We start from the raw sequence: 15,717 nt of genomic DNA, 5'->3' as shown, positions 1-15,717 counted from the left end.
CTCCCTCTCTAAATGAATCGGGAATTAGAAGCCCATCAGCAGGGCATTCTTCACTGCTTAAGCAGATCTTCATTCTCTATAAAGCTTTAATGTGCTCTTGCACTCTCTGCAGCTAGTAGTGTATACTATATGTATGTATGCATTTGTATTTGTGTGTGTATTAAGGATGGGCATGAGTACCCACAAGTGACAGAAATAATCAATCATAAAACATAATAATTATGTGACTTGATTATACTGTAAAAATACTGTATATCAAAACCTTTAACACCGATCGAAATTCAGTAACGACTGCATACGTCGTAAAGATTTGTGGTTACAGCGGCATTTTCGTGGGTACCTTATCCACTTCATCAGAGAGCTTCAAGGGTTAGTTCACCCAAAAATGAAATTTCTGTCATTAATTACTCACCCTCATGTCGTTCCAAACCCGTAAGACCTTCGTTCGTCTTCAGAACACAAATTAAGATGTTTTTAATAAAATCCGATAGCTCAGTGAGGCCTCCATTGCCAGCAAGATAATCAACACTTTCAGATGCCCAGAAAGCTACTAAAGACATTAAAAACAGTTCATGTGACTACAGTGGTTCAACATTAATGTTATGAAGCGACGAGAATACTTTTTGTGCGCCAAAAAAACAAAATAACGACTTTATTCAACAATATCTAGTGATGGGCGATTTCAAAACACTGCTTCATGAAGCTTCGAAGCGTTACAAATCTTTTGTTTCGAATCAGTGGTTCGGAGCGTGTATCAAACTGCCAAAGTCACGCCCCCTAGTGGTGAACCATTGAAATTTTGAAACACTTATGATGTAACGATGCTTCGTTTACTGAAATCATGTGACTAGAAGTTTGATACACGCTCCGAACCACTGATTCGAAACAAAAGATTTGTAAAGCTTCGAAGCTTCATGAAGCAGTGTTTTGAAATCGCCCATCACTAGATATTGTTGAATAAAGTCGTTATTTAGTTTTTTTGGCGCACAAAAAGTATTCTTGTCGCTTTATAATATTAAGGTTGAACCACTGTAGTCACACGAACTGTTTTAAATATGTCTTTAGTAACTTTCTGAGCATTGAAAGTGTTGATTATCTTGCTGGCAATGCAGACCTCACTGAGCCATCGGATTTTATCAAAAATATCTTAATTTGTGTTCCGAAGATGAACGAAGGTCTTACGGGTGTGGAACGACATGAGGGTGAGTAATTAATGACAGAATTTTCATTTTTGATTGAACTAACCCTTTCATCATTCATCATCATTTTTTTTTATCATTCAGAGACTTTTTTCACAATCTGAGAATAGAGTGTTTTTCCCCAGTAAGTTTAATATGTATTTTTGTACTTGAATATTATAAATCACTACAAATCAGTAATTTTATATTTTTAGGCAACCATAATTCACATGATTTGTAGGACTGTAGTTTATACCCTCATAAGATATTAAGCACGCAAGTTTTTATTTCCAAGGTTTGAAATGAGATGCGTGAATATGAAGAATTATTAGTTTGCGTGTGTGTGTATCTGCAGATGACTGTGTGCATTAAAAAAAAAAAGCAAATCTCCATGTCAAAGTTCACCAGCCCATTATAGTGTACTTGTTCTTCACATCAGTTTGGTCATTTATCTCGGTCTCACTGCTCTTTGATAGATAGGATCTAGAACACTGAACCCCTCATCTGCAGGATCTGGAACTCATCTAGAGCATCACCTACTTCCTACAGAGCCGCTGGTAAGGAGTGACTCTCAAGGCAGCAGTGGCGCCTCCTGCTGACCGGTGAATGCACAGAATTGGCACGTTACACATAACTCTCATTAACAACACAACCAGCAATCGTGTCTGCATGATCGCTGCTCTTCACAGCCTGATCTCATGTCTAAACAGGGCGTGAAAACGGTATGAAATATGTTAATTTGGCATCTTGTATTTTTAGACTGAAGCCCAGGCGCCTCTCAAGGTCAAACGGAGGCATAACTGTACTAAATTGGAGAGCAGAGTGTGTGTTTATGTGTGTATGCATGCTTTGGCACAAAGCTGAATGACATGTTTGTTTTCCCCTCTCCATTTATCTAACCACCAGCTCAGTGGGTCTGTAATGAGTTATTAGCTGCTGGTCAGGCCTTTATTTCCAGCACCACAGGCAGCATTAGAGTAGGAGCCATATCAGGAAGTGATGGGTCTCTGAGATGATCTCTAAGAGGCGTTAATGGCACACAGAGATTTGCAGAGTAGCACAGATACTGATCTCTCATTAAAAGCCATTATATCTACACTTTGACATACCCACACACATTTTGGAGTGATTTACAACCAGAGGTTTATGTACCCTGGGGGGGTACTTGGAAAGCCTTTTATTTTGTGAACATAAAACAGAAATAACAACTTTAATATCTATATTTTTTTTGTATAATTGTAAAATTATAAATTGTAAAAAATGGTTAATAATTGTATTTAACATTTATAACATTTTAACATTTATAGCAATATAACTGGGTGCCAATATATAACTGGGCATCATTAAAGCAATTAAAAAGTTATTGTTATTTTAAAATGGTTATATCCAAGCGCAGGCACAGATGCGACCGGGTCATGCGCCAATGATCCGGAAGTTCAGGCCAATGTGTTTTGATGTGCTCTGTCAAGACATCTTGGAAAGGGAATGTTCATGTCCATATTCCACTGTAATGTGCATATACAACAGGAAACTGACTAAACCAGTCAACGGCCATTGAAACCCTTCCCCCCTCCATTACTTTCTATCTTTTCTCTTCCACTCTTCTTTTCTGTCTATCTTCCTCCTTCTCTGTATCCACCCCTTATTTGAGTTATTTTTCTATTTTCGATTTACCTTACTTTAACTTTATTTTATTATAATTTTTTGTAACTTTTTTTTTTTTTAACTTATTATAATTTTGTTTAACTTTATTTTATTATAATTTCTTTTTGTTTATTTTTTATTATCCAATTTTCATTTCTCTTCTTTCCTTTCTTTGTGTGGAAATCAGTAAATAATTAATGACAGCAATAACATCATACCTTTATAATGTTAAACATTTTGGTTCAGGAGATATGCAGCATGCGTGTATGTATGTATGTGTATATGTATATGGATATATAAGTAGGTATATATGTATGTATATGTATGTGTGTATTGTTATTTTGTTTATATGTTTGTTTGTTTGTTTGTTTGTTGGCACTTTGGTTCTACCTCATATTATGTATTCTTACTGTTTGTTGTAAACTACCTTATATGTCAGATACTTACTTTTTTTCTATATCTATATTTGTCCATATTTTTATTTATTTATTTATTTATTTTTGCTTATGTCTTATGTACTTGTTTGATTGCCTAAATAATAATAATAAAAAATAATAATAATAATAATAATAAAAAGTGATTGTAAGGCCAAATTGTCCCACACCTTTAAAGGGAGCTAAAGCTGAGTGTTTTCAGCATAAAGGTGATAATATATACATTAAGTTTCTGACAAATATTGGCCAGAGAAAGCATATAAATAGAAAATAAAACTGGGCCCAATATAGATCCTTGTGGAACCCCGCATTTCATTAAAGCAGAAGAGGAAGAAAAATTTCCCAGTTCAACAGAAAAAGTCCTCCCAGAAAGATACGAGGCAAACCAGTTAAGAACATTTCCTTGAATCCCTGCCCACAGTCTTAAACGCTCCAGAAGACTTTCATGTACTATAGTGTCAAATGCAGCAGTCACTGAAGAGTGCTTTGTGACCTCTGACCCCACTGCTCGATGTCATCATGAGACAACAAGAGCGCACCCTTTTATCCAACAGTTCTCTTTGTCTCATGCAAAATTGCTTCCTCTGCTGTTAAATACCTGGTATTTGGGTGATATTTGGCTTTGCCCCGTCACCCACAGTCCCCCTCTAATTTCTCACCCACATTCCAGACCCCTTGATAAATGGGTGTTGTATTTCACCAGCGTGCACACGGGTCAGCGACCCCACACTGCACTGTACTTTAGGTGGGGTAATGGATGTGCCCCCAGTGGCCGGCTGGGAGGAGAGGTCAGAACAGCCGACCTGGCACTGCCCTAACTCACTGACAATACCGCAACCCTTGAGATCCAGACATCACGGTGTCTCAAAAAATCTGTCCGTCTCCGTGAGCATTTGCCCTCTCCTCCTGTGGGCTAAATGAGGTGTGTTAGATTATATGCTGTGGTGGAGAGACAGCCACAGGGCCAATCCTTGCTCTCCAGTCTCTCACACAGATCAATGTGATGTTTATCTGTGGGTCAGTGGAGTTAATAATTTCATCTGACCTGCTTGAACTCTATAAGCACCACTGCACTGCAGCAGGACTGACATGACTGTCCATGTATTACATGATGCTGCTGTCTAATGGTGTTTGAAGCATGAAACGCTTTCATGATCTCTGTTTTAAAGACATTGACACACTGATTCATGTTCTGAGAATTGAGATCCAGGCGTGATCTTTAAATGCGCTCATGCATGGCTCTCTCTTCTCACTGGAGCCTCATCAGTGTCTATTTTGTGTAAGTTATGGGGTGGTGCGATGTAACGGTTAAAGCTCAGGGTTTATAAGAAGAAGGTTGGAGGTCTAAACTCTGCAATATGGGCGTTCCATGAACTACCATTGTTCCCTTGAAGTTCAAAGCTCTTAATCACAGGATGTTCCAGGGGAATTGCCCATTTCTGTGAGTGGCTTTGGATAGTGCTGTCAGATAAATGACCAATATAGGTTTTCAATAGATATGATATCAATAACTAGAGAGCTGATGGCTGATACCATGCCCATGTATATTATATAGGCCACTACTATACTTACTAGTAATGTAACTTTTCTCAGTGTGTCACTCAAAAGCTATAATGTAGATTGTAAAAAGACTGTGAATTTGAGTGAATGTGGCAGTTTATGGAATGGAAGGGACTGCAGAACTTGGAGTTGAGAGAAACCAGAGACTGCATTTCAGACCTCATAACTGAACTCTGACCTCTCCCCCTTCATCTCAAGCTATTTTCATTATTAGTTATTTGCTGCTGTGGTTTCGCTCAGCCATCAGTTGTTTCAGCATGTCAAGCCATCATTTCCCTCAGAATACAAAACAAAGTTACAAGAATACAAGTGAATACAAACTAGACAATATAAGGATACATTTAAACATGAAAAAAGTTCCAGTTTTTGTCCACAATATTTAATAAAGTGATTTATATTTTAATAATTGTAAACTTTTTAAAACATTTAGATGCATAATTTGGTAAAACTTTAGTATAGGGAACACATATAAACTATTAACTACAACTTTTCCCTAATTTACTGCTTATTAATAGTTAGTAAGGTAGTTGTTAAGTTTAGGTATTGGGTAGGATTAAGAATGTAGAATAAGGTCATACAGAATAAGGCATTAATATGTGCTTTATAAGTACTAATAAACAGCCAATATTCTAGTAATATGCATGCTAATAAGCAACTAGTTAAAAGACCTTAAAATAAAGTGTTACCCATAATTTATTTATAAATATTTATACACATTACTGTTCAAAAGTTTGGGGTCAGTAAGATTTGTGAAAGAAATTGATATTTTATTCAGCAAGAATGCATTAAATTGATCCAAAGTGACAATAAAGACATTTATAAATTTACAGAAGATTTCTATTTCAAATATATGCTGTTCTTTTGAACTTTCTATTCATCAAAGAATCCTGAAAAACATCAAATCATCGTGTATCACAGTTTTCACAAAAATATTAAGCAACACAACCGTGTTCAACATTGATAATAATAAGACATTTTTCTTGAGCACCAAATCAGCATATTAGAATGATTTCTGAAGGATCATGTGACACTGAAGATTGTCATCACAGAAATAAATCACATTTAAAACATATTGTAATAGAAAGCAGTTCTTTTAAATTGAAATAATATTTCACATTATGACTGTTTTTATTGTGTTTTTGATCAGATAACTGCAGTCTTGGTGAGTATAAGAGACTTCTTTCAAAAAATCTCCATCACAAATGTCTCAATATATTAATTTAGCTTATTAATTAAAACTTAAAGACATTCATTGTAATAGAGTATTTATAATCTTACAAAAATGTGCTTTAAAGGGGGACCTATAATGTCCCTTTTACAAGATGTAATATAAGTCTCTGGTGTCCCCAGAATGTGTCTGTGAAGTTTCAGCTCAAAATACCCCACAGATCATTTATTAAAGCTTGTCAAATTTGCCCCTATTTGGGTATGAGCAAAAACACGCCGTTTTTGTGTGTCCCTTTAACACAAAACGGCACTTTCCAGAAGAGGGCAGAGCTTTAATAGCTCACGCTTCGGTTTCTCAGCCACAACAAAGCTGGAGAATCTCACGTAGCCAAAATGAGGATTGTCAGTAACGGTGTTCAGCCTTACATTGTTCAAACCGGAGTCGGACACTGATGGAGAGACTCAGGAAGAAGTTACAGCTTTTAGAATGCATCTGGACGTTTCTGAACGGTTAGTGGATAAATGTATGTAGTTGCTGTGGAGTTGATTCAACTCATCGACTAACATGTACCGTCATGTTAATCTTTTGTGCAAATCCAGCATTGAATTGACCCTCATTTGTAAAGCAGCATAAAATGACGGCATGGTAACAACACTTTACTACAACAACTCTTCCTCTTCTCTAAAGCAGCCCAACATGGCCTCACCCCCTTTTCTTGTTCTTGGGGCAGGGTTTATGTAAATTTTAGGGTTAGTGATGTCACTAACCCAGGAAGAAGCTTGTTGTAGTCCTTACCATCGAATTCTTTAATAGAAAATATCTCCCTTTGCATTGAACTTTGAGTGTTGTAACATTGCAGATGTTGTTTATGCTCAAACAGCAACATTACACACTAACTAAAGTTAAAAAAAATGAAATCATAATCAACCATCCCTTTAAAAAAAGGCCAGCCTTTTCATATCATGACTTTTTTTGGCAATCTAGTACACCTCAATTTATCATTGAAAATCTATATTTGACAGTAAAGAGTGGCATGAAGACTAATCAGATGAAATTAGACAGGAGTCGGACGGCAGAGAGACTGGTAATGAGATTACATTAGATGGCAGTTACTGATGGCCTGTCAGCTCTGGCTGTGGTGGTCTTATCTCACCACTTTCTCGGGACCACCGCTTATTGCCTTATCCAGACACCTGGGACCCAGAGACTCTGTTTCTCACACTGACTCGTTCATTTTCAAGGGCAGAGAGCGAAGTCTTGGATACACAGGGCCAATACACACACACACACACATGCAGTGAAATGCAGTAGACTAGAAATAAACGAATGAAGTAGTGTATCAGGCAATTGAGTTTATATCAAACGTTTCTCATTCCCCACAGATAGCTTCAAACAGCTGCCTCGTTCTGATTACAACCGCGCTTTTTATTGTTGGAAGCACATTTACGAAAGTGGGAAATCGCAGTGATTCGTAATTAACCTTTCAGACAGTGAAGCTATTTGTAAGAGAGCGTAATAACACCGTTAATGTCTGGGAAGAGTATTACCTCACAATTCTCCAGACAGATAGTTTAACGGAAAGAGCTTAATTAAAGCTGTTGTTGTGGAGACCCTTATTCACTTCGGTTGTATGGTTGAGGTGAGGTTCAAGCAGAAAGGGCTACTTGGACAAACCCGGCCCATGGGAAAATGGTCCCCTTCCTGGAAGTGATGGTCGGAGAGAGTGGCGTTCTGCTAGGGTTAGCACCACATTCCTGCATTCCTCTGAGAGGGGGAGGGGAGGCCGGCTAATACTGCGTCTGTGTCCGTCTGAAGGAGACTCGTAGGATTGTTTGGAGTTTTTTGGTGCATGTGTTTGCGTGTCTGTGTCTATGCATATCTGATGGGTCTCTCTTTTCATAGGTGTTTTAGAGTTTAGTCACTCTCTAGCTGCTGAGAATGCTGCAGTTCTCACTAGATTTATGGATTAGCGTGTGTGAGTTTGTTAAGTCTCACATAAACTCCCTTAAAGCAGTCCTCAAAGGTAAAAATGATTCACAAAGAAAATAATGTTCTTAAAATGATTTTTAGAAGTATTTTAAAGGTTCAGATTAGGGTTAGTCTGTTAGCTTTATGTAAAAACAATAGTCAGTGGTATGTTCTCATTTAGATTGCTAGGTAAATGTAGACACAAAACGGTGCTAAACATCCTGAAAACCAAAGGATGAAAGATTCTGTAAGACAAAACAAAAGAACATTTTCTCCTAAATTGGGAAAAATATCAAAACATCAGGGATGAGTCACATTTCCAAACATCCCCACACTAAGAAATTAATTCACAAGTTCGCCTGCCCATTCAGTCTGAATGATAAATGGCAAAATAAACTTGGCTTGCTGTCCTTGAAGGAGGCTCGAACTCGAGGCTCGGCTTGAGCTCCGAGTTAACCCCCCCCCATAACAGTACTGCGTAGAGGGAGAATAAGAGAAATAGAGGAGGAGATGGGGAGGAGGAGGGATGCTGGAAGAATTGTCGCTGGGATGACGCAATGACTGCCGCTCGTAGTGATGATTGACAGGACTGAATGTTTAGGCTCCTCTCGAACCTACGTTTGGAACTACATTTATTTAAAAAAGTAATTTGGAGGAAAGGGAGACACAGTTAGCTATGTTTCAGCTTGCTAATTGACACGTGTGATGATAATTATTATTTTATTGGGTGATTTATTACAAATTTTGAACTTTTTATTTTTATTTTGATGTATTTTTTAATTTTTATTAAATTTCTTTTTATATATATATATATATTTTTTTTACCTTTTCCCCTTCATTTCTTTTATCTGTATTCATTTACTACATAATATTTATTTTCTGTGCTGTTTTGTTACTGTATGTACTGTACACACATTTTTTTTTTACCTTGTCCCCTTTTTCCCCCTTTATATCCTTTATCTCTTTGTTTACTGCACCATATTTATTTTCTGTGCTGTCTATTTTGTTACTATAAGTATACACCTCGGTAATATTGTAAATGTTGACAATCATGCCAATAAAGCTCTGTTTAGAGAGGGCTTAAGGAGAGAGAGCACTTTCCAATGGGATACAGAAACCAGAGAGCATCAAAAAAACAGATTAAAATGAAAAATCAAATCAGCACTATCTAATTAACCAGCGGGGTGCCCAGGTTCATTTATTGCTCTCCTCCATCTCTCCTTTCCTTTTATACGTGTGTGTGTGTGTATGTATGTGTTGGGAGAGTAAAGGAGGAGGTGCTGATTGGAAGGCTCTCTGCATTTTTGAGACTGTGTGAAGCAAACAAACACACACACACACACACACACACGCACGCGCGCGCGCGCTCACACAAATTGTGAGTAATATCCCCAGCACTCCTTGATTATGCTCAACTCTACATAATGCCATTTACTTCCTGCCACATTAATGCTAATCTTTTTATTGCAGTGAGGCTGAGAAAAGTGAGCTAGTCGTCTAGTGCTGATGTTGTTCTCTATGTGTGTGTGTGTGTGTGTGTGTGTGCTTATTTTGCTTGCTTTGCACACGCCATAAGTCTCATCCTTGCAACTTTAGATTAAAAGAGAGGAAGACTGATTCACTTTGTGGTTTTTAATCATCTTAAAGTATTACCATGACTGATAAGAGGACAAATAATAATGAGAACCCAAATCTGAAAATAAACAAATATAATTATCTATGGAAATTAAATTTCAGTAGTGGTCTGATCAACGCTGTTACTCCTGCTGTGTGTTAAGCGTGTAAAAAAGGGCCGTGATTTAGATTATGATTGATTTTCATAGGGGCTAGGTCTTGTTTTTTCCTGTTCTGTACAAATACAGACGCTTATCCTCCGTTTGTGGATAAGGAAAGACCATAAACACTCCAGAGGGGATTTTGGAAAGCTGCCTATCTGCCGGTTACTGCATCTGCTGCAGTGTCCTGTAGGACAAATCATTGTCATTTTTGTGTAGTACATGTTTGTGTGTTTAGACCTGTGCTTTGAAGCAAGTGTGTGTGTGTGTGTGTGTTCACATGAGTGTGTGGCTGAGGATTTTCTCTCTCCTTCGTCATAAGTAGTTAAAAGACCTCAGTGACAGACTGCGCAGCGGGCCTGACAGTCCCAACAAAGAAAGGAACTCTTTATTCCTTTGTCCTTCAAAGCTGCATGAATATTGCTGTTGGCTAGGGGGCCGGATGTCTCAATACAAGGATGTGCATTGTTTTTTTTCTCAGAGCAGAGACTAGAGCAGTGCATCATGGGCAGGATGCTACTGCCACTGCTGTTGTTTTCAGGAGCTGCATTAGTAATTCTTGATGATGTGGCATCAAAGAATTAAGCTCCCAATACAGCCCTCATTCAGACACAGGAAATGCTTTGAGTGTTTCTCTTGACTTTGACAGTGATCTTGGGGATTATTTTAGCCAGATTTTTCTAAGTATTCGTCATAACATAAAGATGTCAAATGTCACTGCCATTTGTGGTTATGTCACGATATCAATGGATTCAGATTATTGGAAGGGAAGCAACACTTGTTGATTGAAGAGCCTGAAACTTCTGAACTTTTTTTTTTTTTTAAACTGATGCTTGTAGGCCTTCATTGGGGTTAACATAAAATATTCTATTAAATTAGGAATGCACAATTTATCAGTATTATATTGGTTACAGGACAATATAATATTTTATTTTTCTACATTTTCAGAATTTATATACTTTTTTACATTTAGATTGCCTTTGCCGTCATCAGACACTCACTTTAAGTTATTCTTTAAAAACTTACATACTGTACATTATAATGTTGTGATGTCTAAATTCACTTAGCATTTAAAACGATTGAATTTATTTTTTTATTTTTTTTTTAGATTTATGGTGTAATTTTTCATTCATTTAGAAAACGATTGTATACAATTATTTGGACATTTATCGTTTATAACTTAAAACTTATATCGTTTATAACAAAATAATTATTGGCTTACTGTATTGGCCAGAATTTTAGTGTCGGTGCATCCTATTTAAAAAAAGAAAAATTTGATGCTCCAGAAGAAAACATGATGCATTAATAGATGGGGGGTGAAAACATTTGGAATTTGAAGATCAAGGTAAATTGTATTTAATTTGTCTTCCGGAAACCATGAAAGTATCTTCTGTTGCTTCCGAAGGGCAGTACTAAATGAAAAAAAATTATATTTAAACAAAATAAGAAAAATTTGGACCTCTTCATCCTGTTCAAAAGTTTTCACCCCCCGACTCTCAATGCATCGTGTTTTCTTCTGGAGCATCAGTGAATGTTTGAACCTTTTTTAATAGTTGTGTTTGAGTCCCTCAATTGTCCTCAGTGTGAAAAGACGGATCTCAAAATCATTCAGTCACTGCCGTAAAGGGTTCAAATATGCAAAAGATGGTGGGAAACTGAAGAATCTGCAGGACCTGGAGGATTTTTCTGAAGAACAGAGCTCAGTTTAACTGCTCAGAACAAACAAGAGACTCATGAAGAACCATCACAAAACAAAAAAACAGTCGTAGATCATCCAGGTAACCACACACAGTATTAAGAATCAATGGTTCACATACTTATGAATGGGGTTATTTGAATAAATTCAGCTATTTTTTTGTCTTGTGAATTGTATGTAAACATCTTTTATGTAAATATCTTGCTCAGGAGAGTACTAAGTAAAAAATAACATGCATTTTGTATTATCTCCTTTATTTTGTTAAAATTATTCACATTTTCACAGATTCTGCAAGTGGTTCACATACTTTTTCTTGCAACTGTATATGAATTTCTTTTTTCAGATTAACACAGTCTGAGTTATATTAATAAATATCCTGACGCATCTAAGCTTTATAATGGCAGTGAACAGGACCAACAAGTATAAAGCTCAAGAAAGTCCATCCATCCAAAGCAAAACTTACTCCACACGGCTTCTGAAGCGAAGCGATGGGTTTGTGTAAGAAAAATATCCATATTAAACAAGTTATAAAGTAAAATATCTAGCTTCCCCCGGACCTCCTTCCGTATTCAACTTACGAAGAAAGTGTAAAACTCTTGCAGTTCAAAACGCTTACGCTACGTCATATACCTTCCATATTCAACTTACGAAAAAAGCTTAACTGACACGACGCCAGTTACACTTTCTTCCTAAGTTGTATGCGGAAGGCAGTCTGATTGCCTCAATTTTATTTTCCAACTTATTCGGGTTTGCAGTGTAAGATAATAAAGTGTGCCATTCCTACACATAGTGTTTAAAATTCTACTCATTCTCAACTCTTTGCTCTATTAAATAAATCATCCTGTTATTCTGAGATATATCCTAGTTCACCTTCCCACCAGAATTTTCCAGCAGATTCTTCTGGAATTTAGAGGACTGATGTAGAGAGATCCTAATAGAGATGTTTTACTTCTTGGAACAGTTCAGAGAGCTGGAGAGTAGAAAAAAAATAGAAACATTACCTTGATTCAGAGGGAAATGGGATTTCCATATTCACATTATCTGACCCACATCTGTATCCCTAAATGCTTGGTCTGTTCTGGGGTGGCCGGGACCGATCCGACTTGGCTGAGCCTTTCTTGCCAGATTGCCCTGAATCTCATGACACGTGCGGCATGCGGAGGGTTACAGAGGCCACGGGGCAGCGGTCACGGTTCCAGGGCCGAAACACTGCCAGTTGAACAACATTGTGCGTAGGTGTGACAGCCTGACCAAACCGAGACCGGGCTGCTCGGACACAATGGACCTACTGTTCCACACTCACTGAGCCATAATACTCTCCAGCAGAGGCTAAAGTACGGAAGACGTCACATATATTCTAGTCATTGAATATATAATATAGAACGATTTCAATCTTTTCACAAATGGGTGCAGCGGTCTGTTACACACAGCAAAGATTGTCTCGTTTTCACCTCTCTAGTGCTTTGTGACAGGCAGTTAGACCTCTCACCTCCAGACGAGCGTCTCCCAACACCCGCCTCTTTTCGATATGGATTGTGATTAGTGGGCGCTGACGGAGGGGGCTTATTAGCTGAAGAGCGAGAGGGGGTGGGGCGCTAATTGAAATGATGTCTGATGTGATAGCCTAATCTCTATGGTGACAAAATCCATGCACACTTGCTAATTTCAATGACAGCTCTGATGTCACTCAGGCTTAGCTGACTGAAATAAATAACAAACATCCCAGAGAAGGTTAGAAGGAGAGAATGTAGTCTCAACCATCGAAATCCATCTTGCGTAGCAGACACCCCGTAGTGCAAGATGAAGTGCTGCTCAATTGTCATGGAGACCAGACACAGCACCTTGTGGCCTGAGAAGACTGCCACTGTGTGAAGATAAGGGCTTTAAATTCCACGGCACTTTCAATTAGGGAGAATCTTGCTGATTTGACACCAGTTGTGCAGTGTAATTCATGGCCCCAGATTCATGGCTTCAGGGGATTGTAGTCGTTTAGGTATGGGGGGATTGTGTCTCAATTCCCACTCTGCCTCTCTAAAATGTGATTCAGTATATCGTAAGCATGAATTTGGGTACTAAAAAGGGCTTTGATACACTAAACATTGGGACCCTGATGACTCAATTACCTGTGACACGATAACAGTGTCAGGCATTAAAAGCACTGGTGTTTGATATCATCGCTGTATAACACATCAATACAGTGCCATTATGAAGTATTTGCTTGTCTTTCATTGTTTTATTTTTAAGCAAGATAATGCACATACACTACCGCTCAAAAGTTTGGGGTCAGTAAGATTTTAAAAAATAAATAAATTTCTGTCATGACAACTCTCGGAGAGTTTGGTATGGTAATAGAGATTGGGATTGTAATGGATATGGCAATGTTACTGTATTTGGTCTTGGCGGAATAGATCTGCTACGCTGCTGCTGCCGAGACTTGCTACTGCCAATACATTCACAGACATTTCTGAGAGCATGTAAGACATGCTGCTGCACATGTAACATGCAAGAATTAAGCAGATCTATACAGGTGGAGCTGGGGAAGGTGGAGGGTTTCTGAAAGCGCGCTGCAGATTGCTAACACTTGTTGGTTCTGTTCACTGCCATTATAAAGCTTAAACGTGTCAGGATATTTATTAATATAACTCAGATTGTGTCATCTGAAAGAAGAAATTCAAACAAATACCGGTATTTGTTTGAATGTTGAGCCACAGCTCATTGGCTGCTGATGCAACAGCAACCAATTAGCTGTGTTAAGCAGATAATGATGTGATCACTACCAAATGAGTTAAGGACCTATCACCCTGCGCCATCTAGAGTTTCATGCCAGAACTAGATAAGAATGCTGGTAAGCATAAGAGACTTCTTTCAGAAACATTTAAAAATCTTACTGTCCACAAACTTTTGTACAGTAGTGTACATAATGGACATTAAAGAAAATGTAATAATGAATGACAAAAAAAAAAAAAAAAAAAAAATACCCTGAATAATTATCCATATTTTTCCCATACATTAACAATGAAAGTTAATGGGGTCCAATATTGACATTTATTGGTTTGGCAAAAATTTTTTTTTCCAAATATTTCCTTTTGTGTTCCATAGAAGAAAGAAAGTCATACAGGTTTGGAATGACTTGGAACACCATTTACATTTGCAAATTAGTACAGAATTTTTGTGTATTTACATTATTATTTCCAGTAAATTGTGAGCATTTGCTGCTTTTATGACTTTTACAGTGCATTCTGGGAAATTCTAGTGAACATTTTAAGTGCTCTGGATTGATTTTGACAATAGGATAGCTGCAGAAATGTCTCATTGCCTAACTACTGCCCTTAAGGATGAGCATAAGAGTAGTTAATCAAAAAATGAATCATAATTTACTCATATCCTCGTGTCATTCCAAACCTGTATAACTTTCTTCCACCGAACACAAAAAAGACACGCCTTAGGATTTTTAAGCACATATCCCAAATTGAAATGGTAGCCTCTACTACATTTTCTCCACAGGGTCATCTATCAAATCATGTCAACAAGTGATACTACAAAACTGGCTTCAGGTCAAATTGAGAGAATATTCTCTGGCAGGATAGATCAGGTTTTGAGGGTTTCCAGTGAGGCAGGGTTCTCCTACCTCATTGACCTCTCTCCTGACCTCAGTGTCATGGCAGTTTGAGGACAGTGCGTCTCTCTTCTGTCACCTCTCTTACATTCCAGCTTTTAGGAAGGAATGGTGACTTACTTTATGCCTTGCTTTCATCTGAGAACTGGTATTTCTATCTGTTATTTGTAAATGGCAGAAGACAGTCCATTAGGACATGCAGCTTTTGCCTATTTACCACATTGATTTAAATGTGGATCCCAATTTGACCCCCTGACCTGGTCACTCCCTCACGGGAGAATTGGAGAATGATGTCATGCTTTGAAATTCCTGGTGAATTGTGAACACAAAAGCAGACAGGAATGGATTAGCTTAGTTTATTTACTTAGCTAATAGTCATTTTTTAAAGTAATTTCATTTTTAAATAAATATATGCACAATCTGTGTTATTTTTAATATATTTTTTTTATTATAGTATTAAATTAAAATGTTTGTTTTACTTTATTTTATTGCATTTTTTTAAAATGAAAAAATAGTCAAATTTTTGCTTAAATGTCTTTTCCTGATAATTTGTACTGCATAAATGACTAAATTAATTTAATTTGAAATGGAAATAGAAAATAAATAGAGAACAGAGTTTTGCTTCAGTAATACGTTAAATAAATAACAATATATCCCCTCAGGATCCATAAAAAGTCT

General features: G+C 37.4%; 1 protein-coding gene across 1 annotated transcript in view; it reads left to right on the top strand.

Annotated features, from left to right (window-relative positions):
• The window catches only part of bcar1 (BCAR1 scaffold protein, Cas family member), a 101,164-nt gene that overhangs the window by 34,466 nt on the left and 50,981 nt on the right, over positions 1–15,717 (top strand). The gene's annotated exons all lie outside the window — the stretch shown is intronic.

Source organism: Ctenopharyngodon idella, chromosome 18 (genome assembly GCF_019924925.1).
Source record: "Ctenopharyngodon idella isolate HZGC_01 chromosome 18, HZGC01, whole genome shotgun sequence".
NCBI classification, from domain to species: Eukaryota; Metazoa; Chordata; class Actinopteri; order Cypriniformes; family Xenocyprididae; genus Ctenopharyngodon; species Ctenopharyngodon idella.
Note: the sequence above shows the minus strand (reverse complement) of the source record. Positions and strands in the feature narration are given on the sequence as shown.